Below are 20,187 nucleotides of genomic sequence, written 5' to 3'. Positions count from 1 at the left end.
TACTGGTGAGAGAATAGAGGCTGAAATGTGGATTATAAAACCATAATGACATCATTATTTAAACAGGATGGGTTCAAACGTGTAGCTCAAATAGTCAAATGGTCAAATAGTCATCATGTTGACTAAGTTGCAATGTATAATCAACTGTTTTGTTTAAAAAGAAAAATTATGACCGAAATAAAACTAACTAACTCAACAATTTAATACTATATATAATAGTAATACTAATAAAAATACTGTCTATGGGCGTTGGACACCAGGGCTGAGGCCTACCCCCCCACACACACACACACACACACACACACACACACACACACACACACACACACACACACACACACAGTGCACATTTATCTTTTCATCGTGTTTGCATACCAACCATCCTCACAGCAGACATGTTGCCCACTCTCTCACTACTTTATAATATTATTTTTTATCATATATTGACTGTTATGTTACTGAGGTTCAGTCATCACAACTTATTTATAATGATAAATAAAGATCATTTTTATCATGACAGTAGACTGTTATGATGTTACTGAGGTTCAGACGTCACTACTTATTTATAATGATAAATAAAGATCATGTTTATCATGACAGTAGACTGTTATGATGTTACTGAGGTTCAGACATCACTACTTATTTATAATGATAAATAAAGATCATGTTTATCATGACAGTAGACTGTTATGATGTTACTGAGGTTCAGACATCACTACTTATTTATAATGATACATAAAGATGATGTTTATCATGACAGTAGACCAGGGCCGTGCACAGAGCACTGAAAGGGCAGGTGCTCAAAGTCCACTAAAGGGCACATATTCACACGCTGATTTTTGGGAAGGTCTTCTTGTGGGCGTCCCTCGTGCCATTTCACACCAGAAATGTAGTATGTTGGATGTCTTATGCTAATGGAGCAAGATGTTCCACAATAACTTACTGCCATTAACCTCTCCTCTGCCTCCTGCATTAGATACAGGGTAGGTGGGCACTAGGGACATCTGGGCACCTCCATGTAAAATTGGCTATTTTGTCCAAAATGTAAAAAATATATATATTTGAAAAATGGTCTTAAGTAATGTAAAGTATACATGATGTGAACATGCACGGTACATCATTATCAGACTTAATGTTATCCTTCAACTGCTTGTTTATGCCCCAAAATGATTGGATGTACAGGTTTTGTAGCAATTTGTAGCAATCGTAGAATTATTAGACCTTAATTGCCGAATGTTTAACCCTGTAATCATGTACACTTTACTTTAAAACATTTTACAAATATTTTGTTGTTTTGATATTGGACCAAATAGCCAATTTTACATGGAGGTGCCCAGATGTCCCTAGTGCCCAGCTATCCTGTTATCCCTGCATCATACCACAAACAGCCTAACACGTTAACTTTAAGATGAGGGCAAAGTAACTAATTTTTTTTGACAGCTTCAGTCCATGTGGGACTTTCATCAGTGCAAATGGCAGTAAAATAAGCAAAACATTCTCATTACCATGTAAAAAATATATAATTATATAATTGATCAAATAAAACAGATAAGGCAGGTGAAGATCAAAATGTATTAAAATATGTAATGAAAACATTTGAGGTGAGAAACAACTAATGCAGTAACATGCATGCTTCAGCAGTAACAGACCAGAGAAATAATTCTGCAGCTACAGCCCAGGGAGACTGGAAATAGCGGGAAACAATTAACCTGACTCTGTACAAACTAAGCTTAAAAAAACTCATGAAATGAACACATCTCAGATACATTTTGTAGCTAATCTGCACAAAACGTGAAGTGTAAAACTTAAAGCAACACTTTATTGAAGGGGAGTGAACTTAACATGCTTGCTGTCTGTCTCAAATCAAGTTGTTTGCAGCTGCAAGGTTTTTCGCCACGTACATGCAAAATAATCATCTTACTAAAAACACAGTGGCCTAGCCCTAAATCACGGGTGTCAAAGTGGCGGCCCACGGGCGTTTAGCGGCCCGCGGAAAGGTCCATGGCGGCCCGCGAAGTGATTTGAAAAAAACACCTTTTCATACTAGCTCTAATGGAAAAGAAACGAGAGAGAAAAAAAAGACAGGCAGGCAGCGGGCACGGCAGGCAGTTATCCCTCCCAACCCCCCTTGCCTCTGACTGTGAAGGTCTAATAGTGGCCAAACTTGTTCTGTGAGAACAATGGCCAAGTCATGTCTAAACAATCAAGACAAGAGGAGATCAAGAAATACATCTAATCACCCACGCTGGCACAAACATGTCAGTCTAAAAGTGTATTGATCCCTGCTAACCAGCGCTGCCCAGGGAAACAAGGACGAGGAATTTTATTGGCTCACTATTGGATACATCGTAACATCGCTTCTTTAAGGGGACCGTAAGGGTCCATTTGGTTCCATTTGTGGTTGCGTCGTTGTGTTTACATGTGCGGTGGAATAACGGCCGTTACGAGTGAAACGCTCAAAAGTTTCACTCGTCCTCTGTCTCCGTTGACAATTTTAATAATCCAAATGACAATCTGTTTAGGAAACTCTTAAAAACTCCATGCGAATGAATGACTAGTGTCGCCTAGCGTCACATATTCAATGTGCGCCGTCTTCTCAGTCTATCGTTGCAGAAAATGGCAGATCTGCGTGGTGTAAACAGACGCGGTGTGAGCTTGGAGATCGGCCATGTTTGGTGCGTGACACTGTTGTACGATGAAGTATAAATTGCGCTTTTAAAGTGACAGTACACACATTAACCAGTTAACAATTTCTTCAATATTATTTTCCAAAAGTAAAAAGGTCACTTGCCTTCTGTCTGTTAGAAAAGTACTGTATTTGAAGACCCTAGTAAACTAAAACAAAGACAAAATAATAGAAAAAATAAATATGCATTTTTTGTTTATAAAGAGCTGAAGAGACATGGAGATGTTATAGTAATTATTACAGTAGGCATACTATTCATAATATGAAGCCATTTAACACTTATCACTAATACTTAATGATAGGCAAACATATGTTTTACTTTAGTCATCTTCATTTAATGTTAGATGGTGGTCAGCCACAAACACAGTCACAACTGGCCAATAAGCAGGATCGATAAGGTGCTCATTATCAATAAAAAATAACAAGCTCCATCCCTAGTAATGAACATCAACAAATCCAAACTGCGCTCACAGACTAGTTGACACATGGACATCTAAATGACATTATGAAAGTTACTACTGCTCAGAACCTGGCCCCTGATGTTGACAGGTTAGTTAAAGCAAAGAGATGTCAGGTACATCCTTTTTTTGTAAAGACCTGAGCTTTTACTGTTGGGTTATTTTTTTCTATTCTAAAACCGCCAAAAAGCATTGAGTGTCATTATTTTGATTCATTGCCATTTTCTGAATTTTCGTTATTGTTCAATAAAAAAGACTGAACTGAGTTCATTGTCTGAGTTGCATTGCTGAAAGTAGGCCTAAAATAAATTATGTTGTGTACTGTAGCTATTTACTGAACATATTTTATCATTTTTTTATCTTTTATCATCTTCAACCGCTTATCCGGAGCCGGGTCGCGGGGGCAACAGATCCCGAGGCGTTCCCAGGCCAGTGTGGAGATGTAATCCCCCCATCTGGTCCTTGATCTGCCCCGGGGTCTCCTTCCAGTGGGACGTGCAATTAATTAATTCATAATTAATGTATATATAATCTTCATAATAACATTTTTTAAAGTGATATACTGTAGTTATCACTTTAACTACAGTATCAGCCTCATGGTGACAGACTGAAAAACAATGATGTATAACTGAATGTGCATGAGCGCAAATGCGTGTCTCCGCGTCTGCGTGCCCAGTCTGCCCTCAAGTCACTTTTTGACCAATGCGGCCCAGACCCCAAAATGAGTTCGACAAGCCTGCTAAATGTATACTAATGGACTCCTACTGTGTCATAGGGTCTATTCCAATGTGCTGCACATTTTAAAACAATAGTATGTCTGCATTAACTACTGAGCCACTTAACCACCAACACAATACATCCTAATTATTTTGGATAATAATAATGAGATGAGTGGGTGCGTATTATACATCATATGGCTAATATAGAGATTGCTGGCTTTTCAAAAGACAGTGTTACTTGACGGCAGAAGGAGAGCAAGTTCTACCAGATAAACCATTTGGTTTGGCAAGGTACCGTAGCTAGTGGATTCCATTAAGGTGATCAGGTATTCTCTGTTGATGGGAAAGCATGCACACGTAACAATGAAAAAAGACACACCCTACAAGCTGCACTTGATTTGTTTTGATGTATTAGACATAATAATTACATGTTAAATGCTTCTCACGGAAACGTCAAAGATAAAATGCCAATGGAACACTGGAACAAGGAAACTTGAGAGACAAAAAAGATATGTAGATAATGAGTGATTAATGAAGGGCATGACAGGATTTTAATTGAATGCAGTGTCACAATAGTTTAATGTGAAGGAACCTGACTTTGATCAGAGGTGAGATAACTTTTAGGCTGTGGATGGAGGGTCAGGGGTCATCAACATGTCCGTACATGGACAAACATGTCCGTGGCTCTTTTTTTCCTTTTTGTTTTTTTTCTAAAATGTGTTTGTGTTGGTGACTCATAAAGTGTCAGGATGACATTGTCATTAATATGAAGCAGGAGATGTGTGGTATTGTATGTTGTACCCGTACATGATTACATCATGTGAGGACAACAGGACAACAAGATTCCCTGAACATGTCAAAACATCCGTTCAATCCTTTGTGGGATACTAGTATATTGTCGCCTTGCTAAACTAATGGCCTATGTCATTTCTTTAAGTTTTTCAGGAAAAATAAAAGACTAATCCAAAACAAAACTATACGATATTTCTTAATCATTTCACCCAAAATGTTTATAACAAATTATGACTATTAAAATTAAAATAACACTTTCTGTCAGTTATGTAACATAAGAGATTTAAATAGGTTTAAATAGGATTAAATCTGACTTAGGCCAAAATAAATGTAAAAAAAAGTTTTGAAAAAAAGGCCTCAATCAGTAATCAACTAGAAAAAGTGCTCCTCGGAGCACAAGTCTCCGCCAGGTCAGGTAGGTTATTATGGCCTCCTGGTGGGGCTATAATAGGCCAATGTGAAAAGGGTGCCATTTATTCCTAGGCCGTGCACAGCAATCGGACACTGCATGCATGATTTGAGGCATTTTGTTCTAAAATGTGTTTTGCTAAATTTGACCTGCTGGTGGCGCTATAACAGGCCAATGTTAAAAGGGTGGCATTTGTTCCTCAACGTAGTGCAAATATGCATTCAAAGTTTCACCGCAATCGGACGCTGCGTTCATGATTTGCTGCATTTTGTTCAAAACGGGCCACTCCTGCAAACATTACATGTCAATGTTAGCCAATCAGGATGGAATATGAAAAATCAAACAGATCCGTCTTGATCACATGACTATAGAGATCATGTGTACCGATTTGCGTGAAATCTGAAGGCTTAATATTAAAAAAAAAGTTTTACATAAGTCTGCCTCCTGGTGGCGCTATAAAAGGCAAATGTGAAAAATGCAGGGCAAAGGTTTTTCCTTGGCCTCTAAAGAGTGTGCATACAAAGTTTTACACTGATCGCAGTTATAGGTAAAAACACTAATCGGCCTGTTACAGCGCCACCATGAGGCTGATTTGAACATTTTCAAATGGCATTTCTTCCCCGGCCTAAAGGGAATGTGTGTGCAAAATTTCACGGAAATTGCATGCTGTGTTCATGATTTGAGGCATTTTGTTCGAAACAGAGTACTCTTGCAAACTTTGAGAGACAATTTTTGCCAATCAGGATGGAATATGAAAAATCTGAAATGAGCCGTTTCTTTTAATGACTATAGAGATACTGTGTACCGATTTGGGGGATTTTTGGCCAAAATCTGTAGGAGTACTGTTCAGAAATGTGTTTTGCACAAATCGGCCTCCTGGTGGCGCTATAAAAGGTCCATGTGAAAAAATTGGAGCAGAGGTTCTGCTCTGGCATCCAGGGAGTGTGTGTGCACAGTTTCTCTGCGATCAAGCCAACGGTGCCGGAGATTAGCTGTACACAAAATGACAGAATGACGGACGGACACACGGACGGACGGACGGACGGACGGACAGGGGGCAAAACATACTCTCTCGCCATGCCTTTCGGCCTGGCGGAGATAATAATTTGGCCTAAGTCACACTAGGGAGATAGGCCATTATACTAAAAGGGGAGTGAACAGCATGATCCTTTTCAATTAGGAGATGGGCGATTTTACCAGAGGTGGCCAGTGTCATGAGGAGCTGACTTAGGCGAAAATATCATTTTCCTCAAAAAATGACGTAGGCCATTAGTTTAGCAAGGTGACGATATTTAATGTTTTAAGACAATGTATTAATGGAGTGTATGAGGTGTGTCAGACAATGAAAGGTAATGTGAGTGAGACAGTGAAACATGGTGCAGGAGAAGAGTAAAAACAGAAAGCATGTCATCTGTTGAGAAGGAGCACCGAGGCAAAAGAGAGCAGAACTGGAGTAAAGTAAAATTCATTTATGGCAGTTGAGAGAAAGTGTTTCAAAGTATCCAATAATAATAATAACCATAGTAACACTCAATCATAATCCATGGAAACCCTTGATCCACAGCCTCACCATCAGACCTCCTCCTCTCCTCTGATCAAAGTTAGGCTCCTTTACATCAAACTATTGAGACACTGCATTCCTTTAAGTCCTGTTATGACCTTCATTAATCACTCATCATGGACTGTACATAATTATATGTTTTGACCCTCCCATGTTGGCGCGCACACACACACACACACACACACACACACACACACACACACACACACACACACACACACACACACACACACACACACACACACGCGCGCACAGTGCACATTTATCTTTTCATGGTGGTTGCGTACCAACCATTCTCTCCAGAAATAGCTGATCTACAAGCTACAACTCCTCACAGCAGACATGTTGTGAGTTTGTAAATGTGTATTTGTATTAGAGCCCTGCAGGCCCTGCAGGCCCGCCAGGGTCCGCCCAGGGCCTGGCCCGGCCCGCCAAAACGCGCCGGGCCGGGCTGATTCTGTATTTGACAAACGGGCCCAGGGCCAGGCTCGGGCTCAGATAAATGATAATTGAACATGATCGGCCGCTCGCAAAACCCCGGTATAGTGATCCGCATCATGGTTGTGCGTCTCACTGCGCTGCTGCACGGCACGCTGCTAGTAGTAGTCATGTGACAACTACACCGGCACACACACACACACACACACACACACACACACACACACACAGTGAACGATGGACAAGCAGAAGATAAAAGAAAAGTTGGCTCGCGGGCTCGCTCCAAGCAATCACAAATACTGTAGGAAAATCTGAAGCTTGAAAGCAGTTTGATTTAATTACTACTCTAACAAACGATCAAGTTGGTTTCGCACAGTGCAGAAAGTGTAAACAGCTCCTTGTGTACAACAGTAAATCATCAGGCACGTCTCATTTAGGGCGACATGTCTGCGGAGCAGTGAGCACGAGCAGCATTGATGCTGCTGCTGTCGCAAGCCGACAATTATCAATGCCTGATTTTCTTTCGAAGCCAGTGCCAGCTAATGCCAAATCCCAAATCACCCAGAGGTGTGTGGAATTCTGCTGTGAGGACATAAGATCATTCCAAAAATCCAAACGGTGGCGGGAGGAGGATTTCTAAAGTTAGCCCAGGAACTAATAAACACCGGTGCAACTTATGGCCGACTGCCTGCAGAAAAGTTACTACCCGATCCCACAACTGTCTCTCGTAGATGCCACGAGAAGGTAACAGAAAAAAAGAGATGTAATTGTTGCTGAGATAAAGGAGGTCATGTCTCAAATTCAAGTGGGGATGATCACAGACATGTGGACTGATGACTACCGTAAGATTAGTTATACGACGATCACATGTCACTACATAATGTCAGATTTCTAACTGAAGAGTACCGTACTCACCACGCCAATGTTTCCCCTCGAGGACTCCAAAACAGGAGAAAACATCTGCAGGGAATTGGAGAAGCACCTTGTAGGTCTCAAATTTGAGGCCTCTGTGATGAGTAAGGTGGTGTGGGTGACTGATCAGGGTTCTAATATCAAGAAAGCGTTGGGTCAATACCGGCGCTTGGACTGCCAGGATCATGTTTACAACACAGTCCTCAGACATGCCTTGGACACCAACGAGCTCTCTGTAAAAGTCCCCGAGGTTGCTGTAACGTTGCTGGCAGTCAAGAAAGTTGTCCGGTTTGTTAAACAAAGTGGGGTATTAAGCCAGTTATCCGAGACCGTTGTACAGATGGGAGACACCCGCTTTAGCACTGTATATCTCACTCTGAAGTCTATCAAGGACGTCTATGTTGAACTACAGGAAAAGCTGGACAGACGTGGAGATGGCCAAAAAATGGCTGATGTGTTGCCTGATGTAGTGGATTTTTTGGTCAATTTTCTCTACCCTTTCTATGAAGCTCAGCGGGAGATGGAAGGTGATAAATACCCGACGTTGAACCTGGTTGTGCTGTGGCATGAGAGGCTGAAATGTCATTGCCAACCATTAAGCACAGACATGCCTTATCAGGCCACCATCCGCCAGCGCCACTTGGAGTGGATTGGGAAGAAGATTGAGATTCAGCCCCAGCATAAACTGGCAATGCTCTTATGGCCAAAATTCAGCCAGCTCTGTATGTTCTCTGCCATTGATAGAGATGCCATCCAGCAGGATGCAAAGCGTTGGATAGAGACCTATCAAACGGGTGTGACCCAGGACGGGCAGCCGGAGCCAGCAACAGTGACAGACACCCTGCCACCAGCAGCTAAAAAAAAGACAAATGGCTGAATTTGAAGCGGAGTGGGAGAATGTCACAAACATAGAAGAGATCAAAATATCCCTCGACCTTAACCCCAGCATGGATGATGACCGAGATTTGTTGGGCTGGTGGCGTCAACATCAGAACAGCCTTCCTTTGTTGTCACGACTCGCCCGTCAGGTGAGAACGCACCCAAAAGCAAATTGTTCTGAAATCATAGTCTATTTAAATAATTATGATGTGCAGCCTTTGTGTAAAACAATTGATATAATGAGATGTAGTGCTAAACCTTGACTTGTGACTGTTTTAAAAACTCCAGGTGCTGAGCATACCTGCAAGCAGCAGCGAGCGCGTCTTCAGCTGTGCTGGGAGGACACTGGAGGAGAGGAGAACGGCTCTTAAACCTTCAACTGTGGATGCTATACTTTTTCTTCACGGCGCTCGTGACTCAAAATGAGGAGTAGTTTTTGTTTGTGTGTTACAGACTGGAATTATTTGTTTGGCAATATTATTCTTCACAGTTGACCTCAAAAAAAGGTAGGCCATACTCCTTGTATTTGTTCCTGCTGGCTGGATCACGCAAAGGGCATGCTGCTGCCTATAGGCCTATGATAGGCTTAAGCTTCTTCTTTCTGTAGCCTAACTGTATTAGAAGACTACTATTTGTGAGCATTTTTGTTGGTGACACTTTGTTAATTTACTAGTTTGCCTATTTGTTTGGTGGATTACTAAACCTTTATAGCTTGGCTGGCTTGCCTTGCTTGCATTCCATTTGGTGTTTGCGCAGCTCTCAGCCAATTAATCTGCCTATTACTATTAGCCTATGCTTATTTGGTTGCGTACTTATTTGCTGCTGGATCACTCACTAACTGAGTTATTTTATTTATTTTATTGTTTAAGCATCTCTCTCAGACAGTAGCCTGAGCATTTTTGTTGTAGCACTTTGTACTGGACTGTCTGGTATCACACATAGGGTCATATTATGTATTTTTCTGTGTTGCCCTGTGTATATCCTTTTCCGTCACTGGTGATTACCAGCTGGCGTGAATGAGTGGTGTCTGAATGTGAGTGGTTGGCTACCAGGTGGACCCTACTGATGATTGGCTCCTGTGACCAGGCTCACCTATAAAGCTGCCTGTCTCAGTCTCATTGATGTCTTCCTCCATGCCAGTCTCCCAACCGCACCAGTCTAATGTTTTTAAGTGTTTTAGCCTGGCCAGTATTTTAGAAGTTTCAATGTTAACATGGTTAGTCTTGGTAAGGTAGGGGTGGGTGTCCTTTCTTTTGTGTTCTTTGTTTGATCAGATGTTTCTTTAGTTTATGTGAGGTAAGATATCTGTGCTTTGTTTTGTTTTGGTAAAGGTAAGAATAGGGTTTTGTTTTGAGTAGGATATTATGTTCAGGTGCCCACCCTGAGGTAACTTATCCATGTTTTTGTAACTTGTAAAATAAAACACTGTACTTTGGATTTTTAAACTGGTGTTGCTGTCTATATTTGGGAACTGGGTAGGAGGGAGTCCATTTTTGTGTTACACCTGGTGACCCCTAGGCTGGGTCGTAACATACATTCTGTAACAGTTGTATTTGTGCTTTATTGTAGCCTACTGTTTACTTATTTGTTGAAGCTGGAAACGACTTTGTCGAGGCATTCCCCTTTATTGTTGGATAAACGGCTTTATTATAGACCACTCTCTCTGTCCTTTGTAGCTGGTTCTTTGCTTTATTTTGGCGTGCAATTTAAGGCATGCCATGCACCTTAATAGTAGTAGTTACGTAACTTACGTTTAATAAAACTACAACTAAGTACTTTTTAGTGTGTGTGTGTTCTTGACTTCTTGTGGGGTTGTTTTTATCAGAGCGCGAGAGCAGCTGCAGCTGCGCTGCGCGCACGCTCGAAAATAATTAATTAATAATAATTAATAATAATTTATAATAATAAATAAATAAAAAGGACTTGGGGCCGGGCTCGGACTGTAAAATTGCGCCACCTATCGGGCCGGGCTGAATACCACGGGCCAGGGGCCGGGCTGGGCTGAATACCACGGGCCAGGGGCTCGGCTGGGCTGAATACCACGGGCCAGGGGCCGGGCCGGGCTGAATACCACGGGCCAGGGGTGTGTGTGTGTATAGTGACATGGCCCTTCTCATGCAGTACTCCTTCACTGACAAACATAACTGACACCTATCAATCATCAAGCTCTGCCCCTCCCCTCCTCTAGCCTCTTAAATAAGGCTGATGACACAATGGTTCATTGTACTGGTGAGAGAATAGAGGCAGATGACATCATTATTTAAACAGGATGCATCCAGTGGGTTCAAACATGTAGCTCAACAATAAAATACTATATATAATAGTAATAATAATACAAATACTGTCTATGGGCGTTGGACACCAGGACTGAGGCCTACCCCCCCCCCCCACCCACCCACACCCACTTATCTTTTCAACTCCTCACAGCAGACATGTTGTGAGTTTGTAAATGTGTATTTGTATCTGTGCGTGACAACGGCGTCACTAAGTAGGTTTGAGCCGCTCCTACATTCTGAACATTCTTCTAGTATGACATGACACTGTGTATGTGTATGTGTATGTGTATGTGTGTGTGTGTGTGTGTGTGTGTGTGTGTGTGGAGATAGACAGGAACGGCCACAAACGTCACATCCGGTTTTAGCGTGGGGGAAAACTGAATGATCTGCCTCATAGAGTTACATTAAGTTACATCATACACGATCGTTTGGATCACTTTCAGAGCGATTTTATGGACGATAGAAACATTGACAGCCAAGAAAATCCATCAAAAGGACATCTGGAACGCAATCGTTCACTCGCCCTCAGAAAGTTGACTTATTATTTGGGTATATGAGAATAAAAAGACCAAATATTGCCAATCTATGAGCTCACAACGCGTCTGAACGCGACACGTTGTTGTGACTGTGTGCTACAGTAGATTGGCAATTTTTGGTTTATGTTCCCCCCAGAATATGGAAGCTGGGGCTCAAGTGGTTTATAATCAGACTCAGATTATTCTTATAGCTTAATGCATGAGTCAGGAATCAGAAGCACCACTTAGATCAGAGATCTGTTTCCCTCTCTCCATCTCCTGCTCCGTCTGAATACCAAAACGCTCGCCCCAAAACACAGTCACCCCGGGGTTATTCCGGCTGTATTCACCTGGTATCCCTAAACGTAACCTCAGTAAACTATGTCAAAACCAACCTTATTCCTAAACGTAACCTCAGTAAACTATGCCAAAACCAACCTTATTCCTAAACGTAACCTCAGTAAACTATGCCAAAACATAACCTTATTCGTAAACTGAACCTCAGTAAACTATAACAAAACATGACCTTATTCCTAAACGTAACCTCAGTAAACTATGCCAAAACATAACCTTATTCCTAAACTGAACCTCAGTAAACTATGCCAAAACATATCCTTATTCCTAAACTGAACCTCAGTAAACTATGCCAAAACATACCCTTATTCCTAAACTGAACCTCAGTAAAACTATGCCAAAATATAATTTCCTAAACGTAACCTCAGTAAACTATGCCAAAATATAATTTCCTAAACGTAACCTCAGTAAACTATGCCAAAACATAACCTTATTCCTAAACTGAACCTCAGTAAAACTATGCCACAACATGGGGACAGGTCCCCACTTAGAAACACCCCCACTTAGAAACACCCCCACTTAGAAACACCCCCACTTAGAAACATCCCCACTTAGAAACACGGACCCACCCCCACTTAGAAACATCCCCACTTAGAAACACGGACCCCCCCCACACTTAGAAACACGGACCCCCCCATCATGCTATTTTATTGTTACAATTATTATTATTATTATTACCCTTATTATTATTATTCTTCTTATTATTATTATTATTACCCTTATTATTATTAGTATTATTATTATTATCATCATTAGTGTGGTTGCCCGAATGGGCAACCAGACTATTGTTATAGATAAACTTTATTCTTTCTTTATAGATAAACAATATTTCTACTTGTATCACAGCCCACAGTTTATTTTTCCCAATTTAGTGCCATATGTCAAAATGACCGGCTTCACCGGGAATCGTGTGCTTGTATTTTGCTAGGAGATTGGTTGCATAGTTTTATTGATATTGATTTATTAGTGCATTAAATTTCCCCATCCACTTTAATGAAAAAGTGAAAAAACTCAAATTCAAGTATTTTTTTCTCTGAAACCGTAAGAGCTAGAGTTACCAGATTTGGTGGGGAGGTTCATGATTTAGTCCGAAATTATTTAAAAAACACATTACACCATTCGGCCTCATGGTGGCGCTATAACAGCCCACTTTACGTTTTTGGCCTATAACTTTTGAACCGGAGGTCCTAGAATAAAAATCTTTTTTTCCCCTAGATTCCTTGGGTCATGACGCAACTCCTTATATAGGCCACGCCCATTTGCGTCAGGATAGATTTTCCACCATTTTGAATTTTCTTCAAAACACACTTTTAGCTCCTCCTCCCACATATTTTCTCCAAATTTCACAAAAATCGGTACACATGATCTCTGGACCCATGCGATAATCTGAAGTGAAACAGAATTTTGATAGTCCATACCGTTCGTCCGTAAATGGCTTCCAAAGTTAGCGGGAGGGGCCCGTTTTACAAAAAAGCCCACAAATCACGAACAAAACGTCCAGTCAATCCCAAATTTGAATCAAATGTCAAGGGTGGTTTACTCAACAAATCCCCAAAAGCATTTCCACTTTGATCCATAGGGGGCGCCACAAATGCTCAAAATGTAACGTTTTGATGCAAAAACCATATGTTGATGTTTCTAGATAAACTACATTTCAAACCACTACTCCTCTCACAGTTTATTTTTCCCAATTTAGTGGCATATGTCAAAATGACCGTCTTGACCGGGAATCGTGCGCTTGTATTTTGCTAAGAGATTGGTTAAATAGTTTAATTGATATTGATTTATTTGTGCATTAAATTTCCCCATCCACTTTAATGGAAAAGTGAAAAAACTCAAATTCAAGTATTTTTTTCTCAGAAACCGTAAGAGCTAGAGTTACCAGATTTGGAGGGGAGGTTCATAATTTAGTCCAAAATTATTAAACAAATAATTACACCAGTCAGCCTCATGGTGGCGCTATAACAGCTCCCTTCACGTTTTGACCTATAACTCTTTAACCGTAGGTCGTAAAATAAAACTGTCTTTTCCCCTGGATTTCTTGGGTCATGACGCATCTCCCCATATAGGCCACGCCCATTTGCGTCAGGATAGATTTTCCGCCATTTTGAATTTTCTTCAAAACACACTTTTAGCTCCTCCTCACATATATTTTGTCCAAATTTCACAAGAATTGGTACACATGATCTCTGGACCCATGCGATAATCTGGACGGAAACAGAATTTTGATAGTCTATACCGTTCGTCCGTAAATGGCTTCCAAAGTTACCGGAAGGGGCCCGTTTTACAAAAAAAGGCCACAAATCACGAACGAAACGTCCAGTCAATCCCAAATTTGAATCAGATGTCAAGGGTGGTTTACTCAACAAATCCCCAAAAGAGTTTCCACTTTGATCCATAGGGGGTGCCACAAATGCTCAAAATGTAACCTTTTGATGCAAAAAACATATGTTGGGGGACCAATCCTCTCAAGATGAAACGCAGGTGATCTCAGGAGTTGCGTGACAATGTAATTGGCGCAGCCTCCGACGGTATTCCTCCCAGCGTATTCCTCGAGTCCCGGCGGCAGCGACCCGCGACTCGCGTCGGCGCAACCACACTCTGCAATTGCCCTGAATTGCGACGCGTCTAGTTATCATTGTTATTGTTATTATTATGTCATGCTATTTTATTATTAATATATATTATTATTATTATTACCCTTATGACAATTATTATTATTATTATTATTACCCTTAATATATATTATTATTATTATTATTATTATTATTATTATTATTACCATTATTATTATTATTATTATTATTATTATTATTATTATTATTATTATTATTATGTTGTCCTTTCCTTCTCTTGCGTAACGGTCGGGATCTCTGTGAGCGCAGCCTGTAGTCTATGGAGACAATATCCAACACTTCACCACGGTTAACCAGTGGTTTTCAACCTTTTCAGGCCCTGACCCCCCAAAAATGATAGTATTTGAACTGGAGACCCCCTTTTTTTTTTTTTTTGCTGGGGCTGCAGGGCGCAGCGCGGCACAAAATCCAAAGGCTCCCTCTCTCTAATTCTCAACAAATGTCTGTGATTATATTTGTCCTACAATCTGCAGAAGGGAGACGGTTAATTCCTTGTGTCATTTGCGTTTATATGATAGTCTATTCAAAGAAGACACTTGAGCGTCCATAAAATCGCACAGCTGTCCAGTCTGGACTAATATCAAACCAAACGAGGCTGTGCGTAAATACTGCAGTTATTATAACAGCGCAGCAAGAAATAAACGATTAACGTGCATGAGCGTCTTCCTAATAGATACATTTGGATTGGATATCTCACAATATGATAATGGTAACAATATGCGGGGATTCGCTGTCCACCGAGGAACAAGAGCAAGAGGCGTGCAGAAGAGGAGCTTTAATAAAAAGGCACTTTTCCTGCCGTGTGCCAGCCACGCTCTACGTCATCGTAGAAGCAGCTAAACCTACAGGGTCTGTGCGCATCTTTGGGGCGCTACATACACAATATTCCGCTCATCTCTTCAGTACAAAAGGACTCCCAACATTAGTGGGTTCAACCCATTCAAAAGGTGCCCACATATCCAAATTAACCCTATACCTTCACCTTCAGAACGATTTGCAGAGTGGGGGAAAAGTTTTGCTTTAGAAAATATTCAATGAATGAATGAAGAAATACTCTGTTACAATAATGTTCGGTATCAATAGTCTAGAGGACTTTACTGTTCCTGTTCCACACAAAAAAAACAACAACAACAGGTTCTTCTATATACAATATTTTGAGGAAAAAAGAAGAAAAAGAAAATAAAAAGAGCTACAAGCTCACAATGTACAAATAATAACAATAAAGACAGCTGGAATTTAACTCATTTACTTAAGTACGCTTTTGAGGTATTTGTGCTTTACTTGAGTATTTCCAATACTTTTACTTCTACTCCACTACATCTCAGAGGCAAATATTGTACTTTTACTCTACAATTATTTGAAAACTTTAGTTACTTGTCAGATATATATTATGATATTATGAAACATACATTAACCACTTTAGCCCTATTTTATACCTAGGCTATGTCAAAATAGCAGATATACAAGCTTACAACGCGTCGCATCACACACACACACACACGCACACACGCACACACGCACACACGCACACACGCACACACGCACACACACACACACACACACACACACACACACACACACACACACACACACACGCACACACAGACACGTCCATCCGTCCGTCCGTCCGTCTATCTGTCTGTCTATTAGTAGGCTACGGCGCGTAACGTGCGACGCCTACCCAAAAAGACAGACATACAAGCTATCAACGCACTGCGACATGGTGTGTCGACTGCCTGCAGATCTGTTATTTTGGATAGGGCGCATGCTGTGCTGGTTCATGCGCTATGAATGAACCCGATTTTATTCTATTCATTATTAACCCACCTCCTACATGCATGCAAGCATCATTAATCAAAAAGGTGTCAGTCCGCGTTACAGATCTACAAGCTCACAACAATGTGTCGCTGATCACCGCGTTGTGAGATTAAATTCGGGGCTGTCATTACTGGACTCATATTGTTTATGGGGGGGCAGCTAGGCCTTATTGCTGATAGATAGTTAGATAGATATTTAAATAGATGTATAGATAGACAGACAGACAGACAGACAGACAGACAGACAGACAGACAGACAGACAGACACTCCGTCACTCCCAGGTGGTGAGCGCACGCACTCAAGCAGCTCTCTGCCAGAAAAGCTTCCAAATGCGAAGTTTTATTTTCGCTTGATATCGGTGGTTGATAGAGAGAAAATGAATTCATGACTGATAGATAGACAGACAGACAGACAGACAGACAGACAGACAGACAGACAGACAGACCCAGGCCGTCCGTGGGAGCGCACTCACACCAATGCGCTAAATTATAATATAATAATAGGGTAATAATAATAATAATAATAATAATAATAATAATAATAATAATAATAATAATAATAATAATAATAATAATAGCATCAATTTGTTTATTGCACTGCACATTTACGCACAGCCTCGTTTGGTTTGAGACACAGTGTCCACTGTCCAGTCTGGTCTAATATCAAACCAAACCAGGCTGTCGGTGGACAGCTGTGCTTAATCTCATCTCATGGACGCCTCTTGAAGACTTCATTTATGGGCATATGAAGTGGACTAATATAGTAAGTGGACAGATTAAGGTGAAGGTTTAATTTCATCATACTTCTGGTGGTGACAGAGACATTAGAATCACAGACAGTTGTTGTGAATTAGGTGAGAAAAATCCTTCTGAATGTGGCAATTTGGAGAGCTCCAAGTTCCGCACAGATGCTTAATTTATTTTTCCTAGTTCCTTAAATGCTACAGTTTCTTCGAAAATATGTAATCTCCTAGTTCAAAAAGGCGTGGCGCTGTGATGCATCCAAGTTCATGTTCATGTTACCAAGCCATATTGTAGTACAGTCAATAGTAGGCTAATAGGCTGCTTATTAAATCTACAATGAAATGACAACGGATCACCCTCCCATGCGCGTGTTGTTCTGCAATGATTTTTCATTCATTGGAGGCAGCAAATAAGCAACACATTTAACATATTAAGCTCAGATGATTCCAACCAGGAGGAAAGAGACGGGAGGGCAGGAGAGAGGAGAGGGAGAGAAACGGTATAATGCTTTTTCTTTTCTTTTTGTTGCGTGTCAACTTGCACAGCGCGCCCCATCCCACACCGCGATAATGGACTCTGAAATCTTGGCTCATGTGTAGCCTATCATAATTAATCACAAAAGTAACATATGGATATATACACTTAGGATTTAGAGAGAACCCTGAACTATTGCGCTTGAGATTTGGGTACATTCTGGGTTAAAACTTAATCTCTCCATTGTCTCCAAACTAAAGGCCCAGAATTAATTGGAGACGACAAAAAGAAAGCAGTGCTGTTCACAAAAATGACATATGCCTATGGTTGAGGCAGGTGTAAACTTTAAATGTATTTAATAAAGGAGGATTAATGAAGCATTAATACACACAGGTGCTTTGATGTTGGGCTAATTTGACAATAGATCAGATGCGAGTGTCTCATTAATGCGCATGAGATGGTTAAGTATGCCTACATTAATTCACATTCATTGTGATTATATATTCGGAATAGTGGTGTGTATAAATAGCAATGCGTCACTGTCGGAATAGCGATGTCTTTAAAACAAATGGGAAACACCTCCATTCAGAAGAATGGAAGTCAATCTTCTAAATAGCGATGTGGCGGAATGGCGATGTGTAACCCCAAAACATAACCTTATTCCTAAACTGAACCTCAGTAAACTATGCCAAAACATAACCTTATTCCTAAACGTAACCTCAGTAAACTATGCCAAAACATAACCTTATTCCTAAACTGAACCTCAGTAAACTATGCCTAACCCTAAAGTTATTTCTAACCTTATCCTCAGTAAAACAAATACAACAATACAAGAACCGCTGGTCGGCGGGGAAAAAATGGGGGCAAGCGTTTTTGGGCGAGTGTTCCGGTTACCCTCCATCTCCCTCCGTGTTACAAAACACGTTTACATATGCACAGTGTTTAATCGCCTGGTAGAGACAATATTACAAGATATGATCAATTAAACTGACCATAATATCAAAACCCAACAGCCATTAAGTCATCAATAATGTTTATAGTGAATCCAAAGTAGTTTAGAGACCAGAGTTTTGTGACCGGCAGGTATAGACGCCATTATCGCTTGGCGAAGTGTGCTATTTAATATCATGCATGATTTACACACTGCTTTAGCTCCGTATTCATTGCCATGTTTTAAACTGTGTTTTCTGTAGGTGTGAAACGAGGATAGGCTGGGGTTTGGCTTGTGTTGTGTGTAAATCCCTGCATGTTGATAACTGCGCACTTCCAAACTGTAATGGTGTCGATATTGTCTCCTGTACTTGGAATTCACTAAAACGTGTTATATAAACAAGTTTAATTGATCACATCTATAGAAAATGTAATAGTGTCTCTTACCAGGCGATTAAATTAGATAACCTCAGGCCATTGTGTTGTGTTGGATCCTCTGTCCAGTATTCCAATCAGACTCTTGTTTAATTTGCTAATGTAGCGTTCCTTGTCGAGTGGCAACACAGTTCTGTGCCTGTGATCTGGCAAGCCATGACGCCTGCTGTTTAAATTAGTATACTTTTACAGCATATGAGTTTGAAAACCCCACATCCCACTGACTACCAGCTGGAGTGACATGGCCCCTCCCATGCAGTACTCCTTCACTGACAAACATAACTGACTCTTATCAATCATCCAGCTCTGCTCTCCTCTCCTCTCCTCTCCTCTCCTCTCCAACATGGGAGGAGATCGTGTTGATAATTATGTTCTAAATATCTCAATATGTATTGGACAGAACTAGAATAAATCAAACAAATTGATTAAAGTGATTTTTAACAATGTGATTAAAGCTTTACACATCACTCAACTCTCCTAAAATGACTCATAATGTAAACGATACACAACCCAGGATGAATATGAATATAAATCATGTTGTTCATTTATTCCATATTTTCCATTCCAAGCACATTAAGTCTTACCGTGTTCTTGTGTTGTAAGAAGTGTGTAGAATGTCAGATGATTGGATACAGGATCTGTCAATAAAGACAACATATTATCAGTAGAGATTGTGATTGGTTTAGAGCTCTGATCCATTCAGGTAGACATGACACACGGATAACATGTACAAAGTTTATCAATAAGTCAAAACAACTGGTGTAAAAATATAGTGAAGCAACACTAATGCATTCAGCCTGGAGTTGAACATACAGTTATATAAACATGTCAGATATACATTATTCCATGTGAAAGGCTTTGCTGAATGTGTGCAGTGGGTCCTCGATCCACCTTCATACAACATACATGTTTATCATGACAGACAGTAGACTATTATGATGTTACTGAGGTTCAGACATCACTACTTATTTATAATGATAAATAAAGATCATGTTTATCATGACAGTAGACTGTTATGTTACTGAGGTTCAGACATCACTACTTATTTATAATGATAAATAAAGATATTTTTTATCATGACAGTAGACTGTTATGATGTTACTGAGGTTCAGACATCACTACTTATGTATAATGATAAATAAAGATCATGTT

At 40.4% G+C, this 20,187-nt stretch overlaps 1 protein-coding gene across 1 annotated transcript in view; it reads right to left on the bottom strand.

Annotated features, from left to right (window-relative positions):
- The window catches only part of LOC308081377 (NLR family CARD domain-containing protein 3-like), a 182,029-nt gene extending 162,398 nt beyond the window's left edge, over positions 1 to 19,631 (bottom strand). The window contains exon 1 of the mRNA XM_080457752.1: positions 19,620 to 19,631. The gene's annotated coding sequence lies outside the window, so the exon portion shown is untranslated. The remainder of the gene's footprint in view (positions 1 to 19,619) is intronic.
- Between the last annotated feature and the right edge of the window lie 556 nt (positions 19,632 to 20,187).

Source organism: Gymnoscopelus braueri (assembly GCF_963280865.1).
Source record: "Gymnoscopelus braueri genome assembly, contig: SCAFFOLD_42, whole genome shotgun sequence".
In the NCBI taxonomy this organism is placed as follows: domain Eukaryota; kingdom Metazoa; phylum Chordata; class Actinopteri; order Myctophiformes; family Myctophidae; genus Gymnoscopelus; species Gymnoscopelus braueri.
The sequence above is the reverse complement of the archived record's forward strand: the minus strand, read 5'-3'. Positions and strand labels throughout refer to the sequence as shown.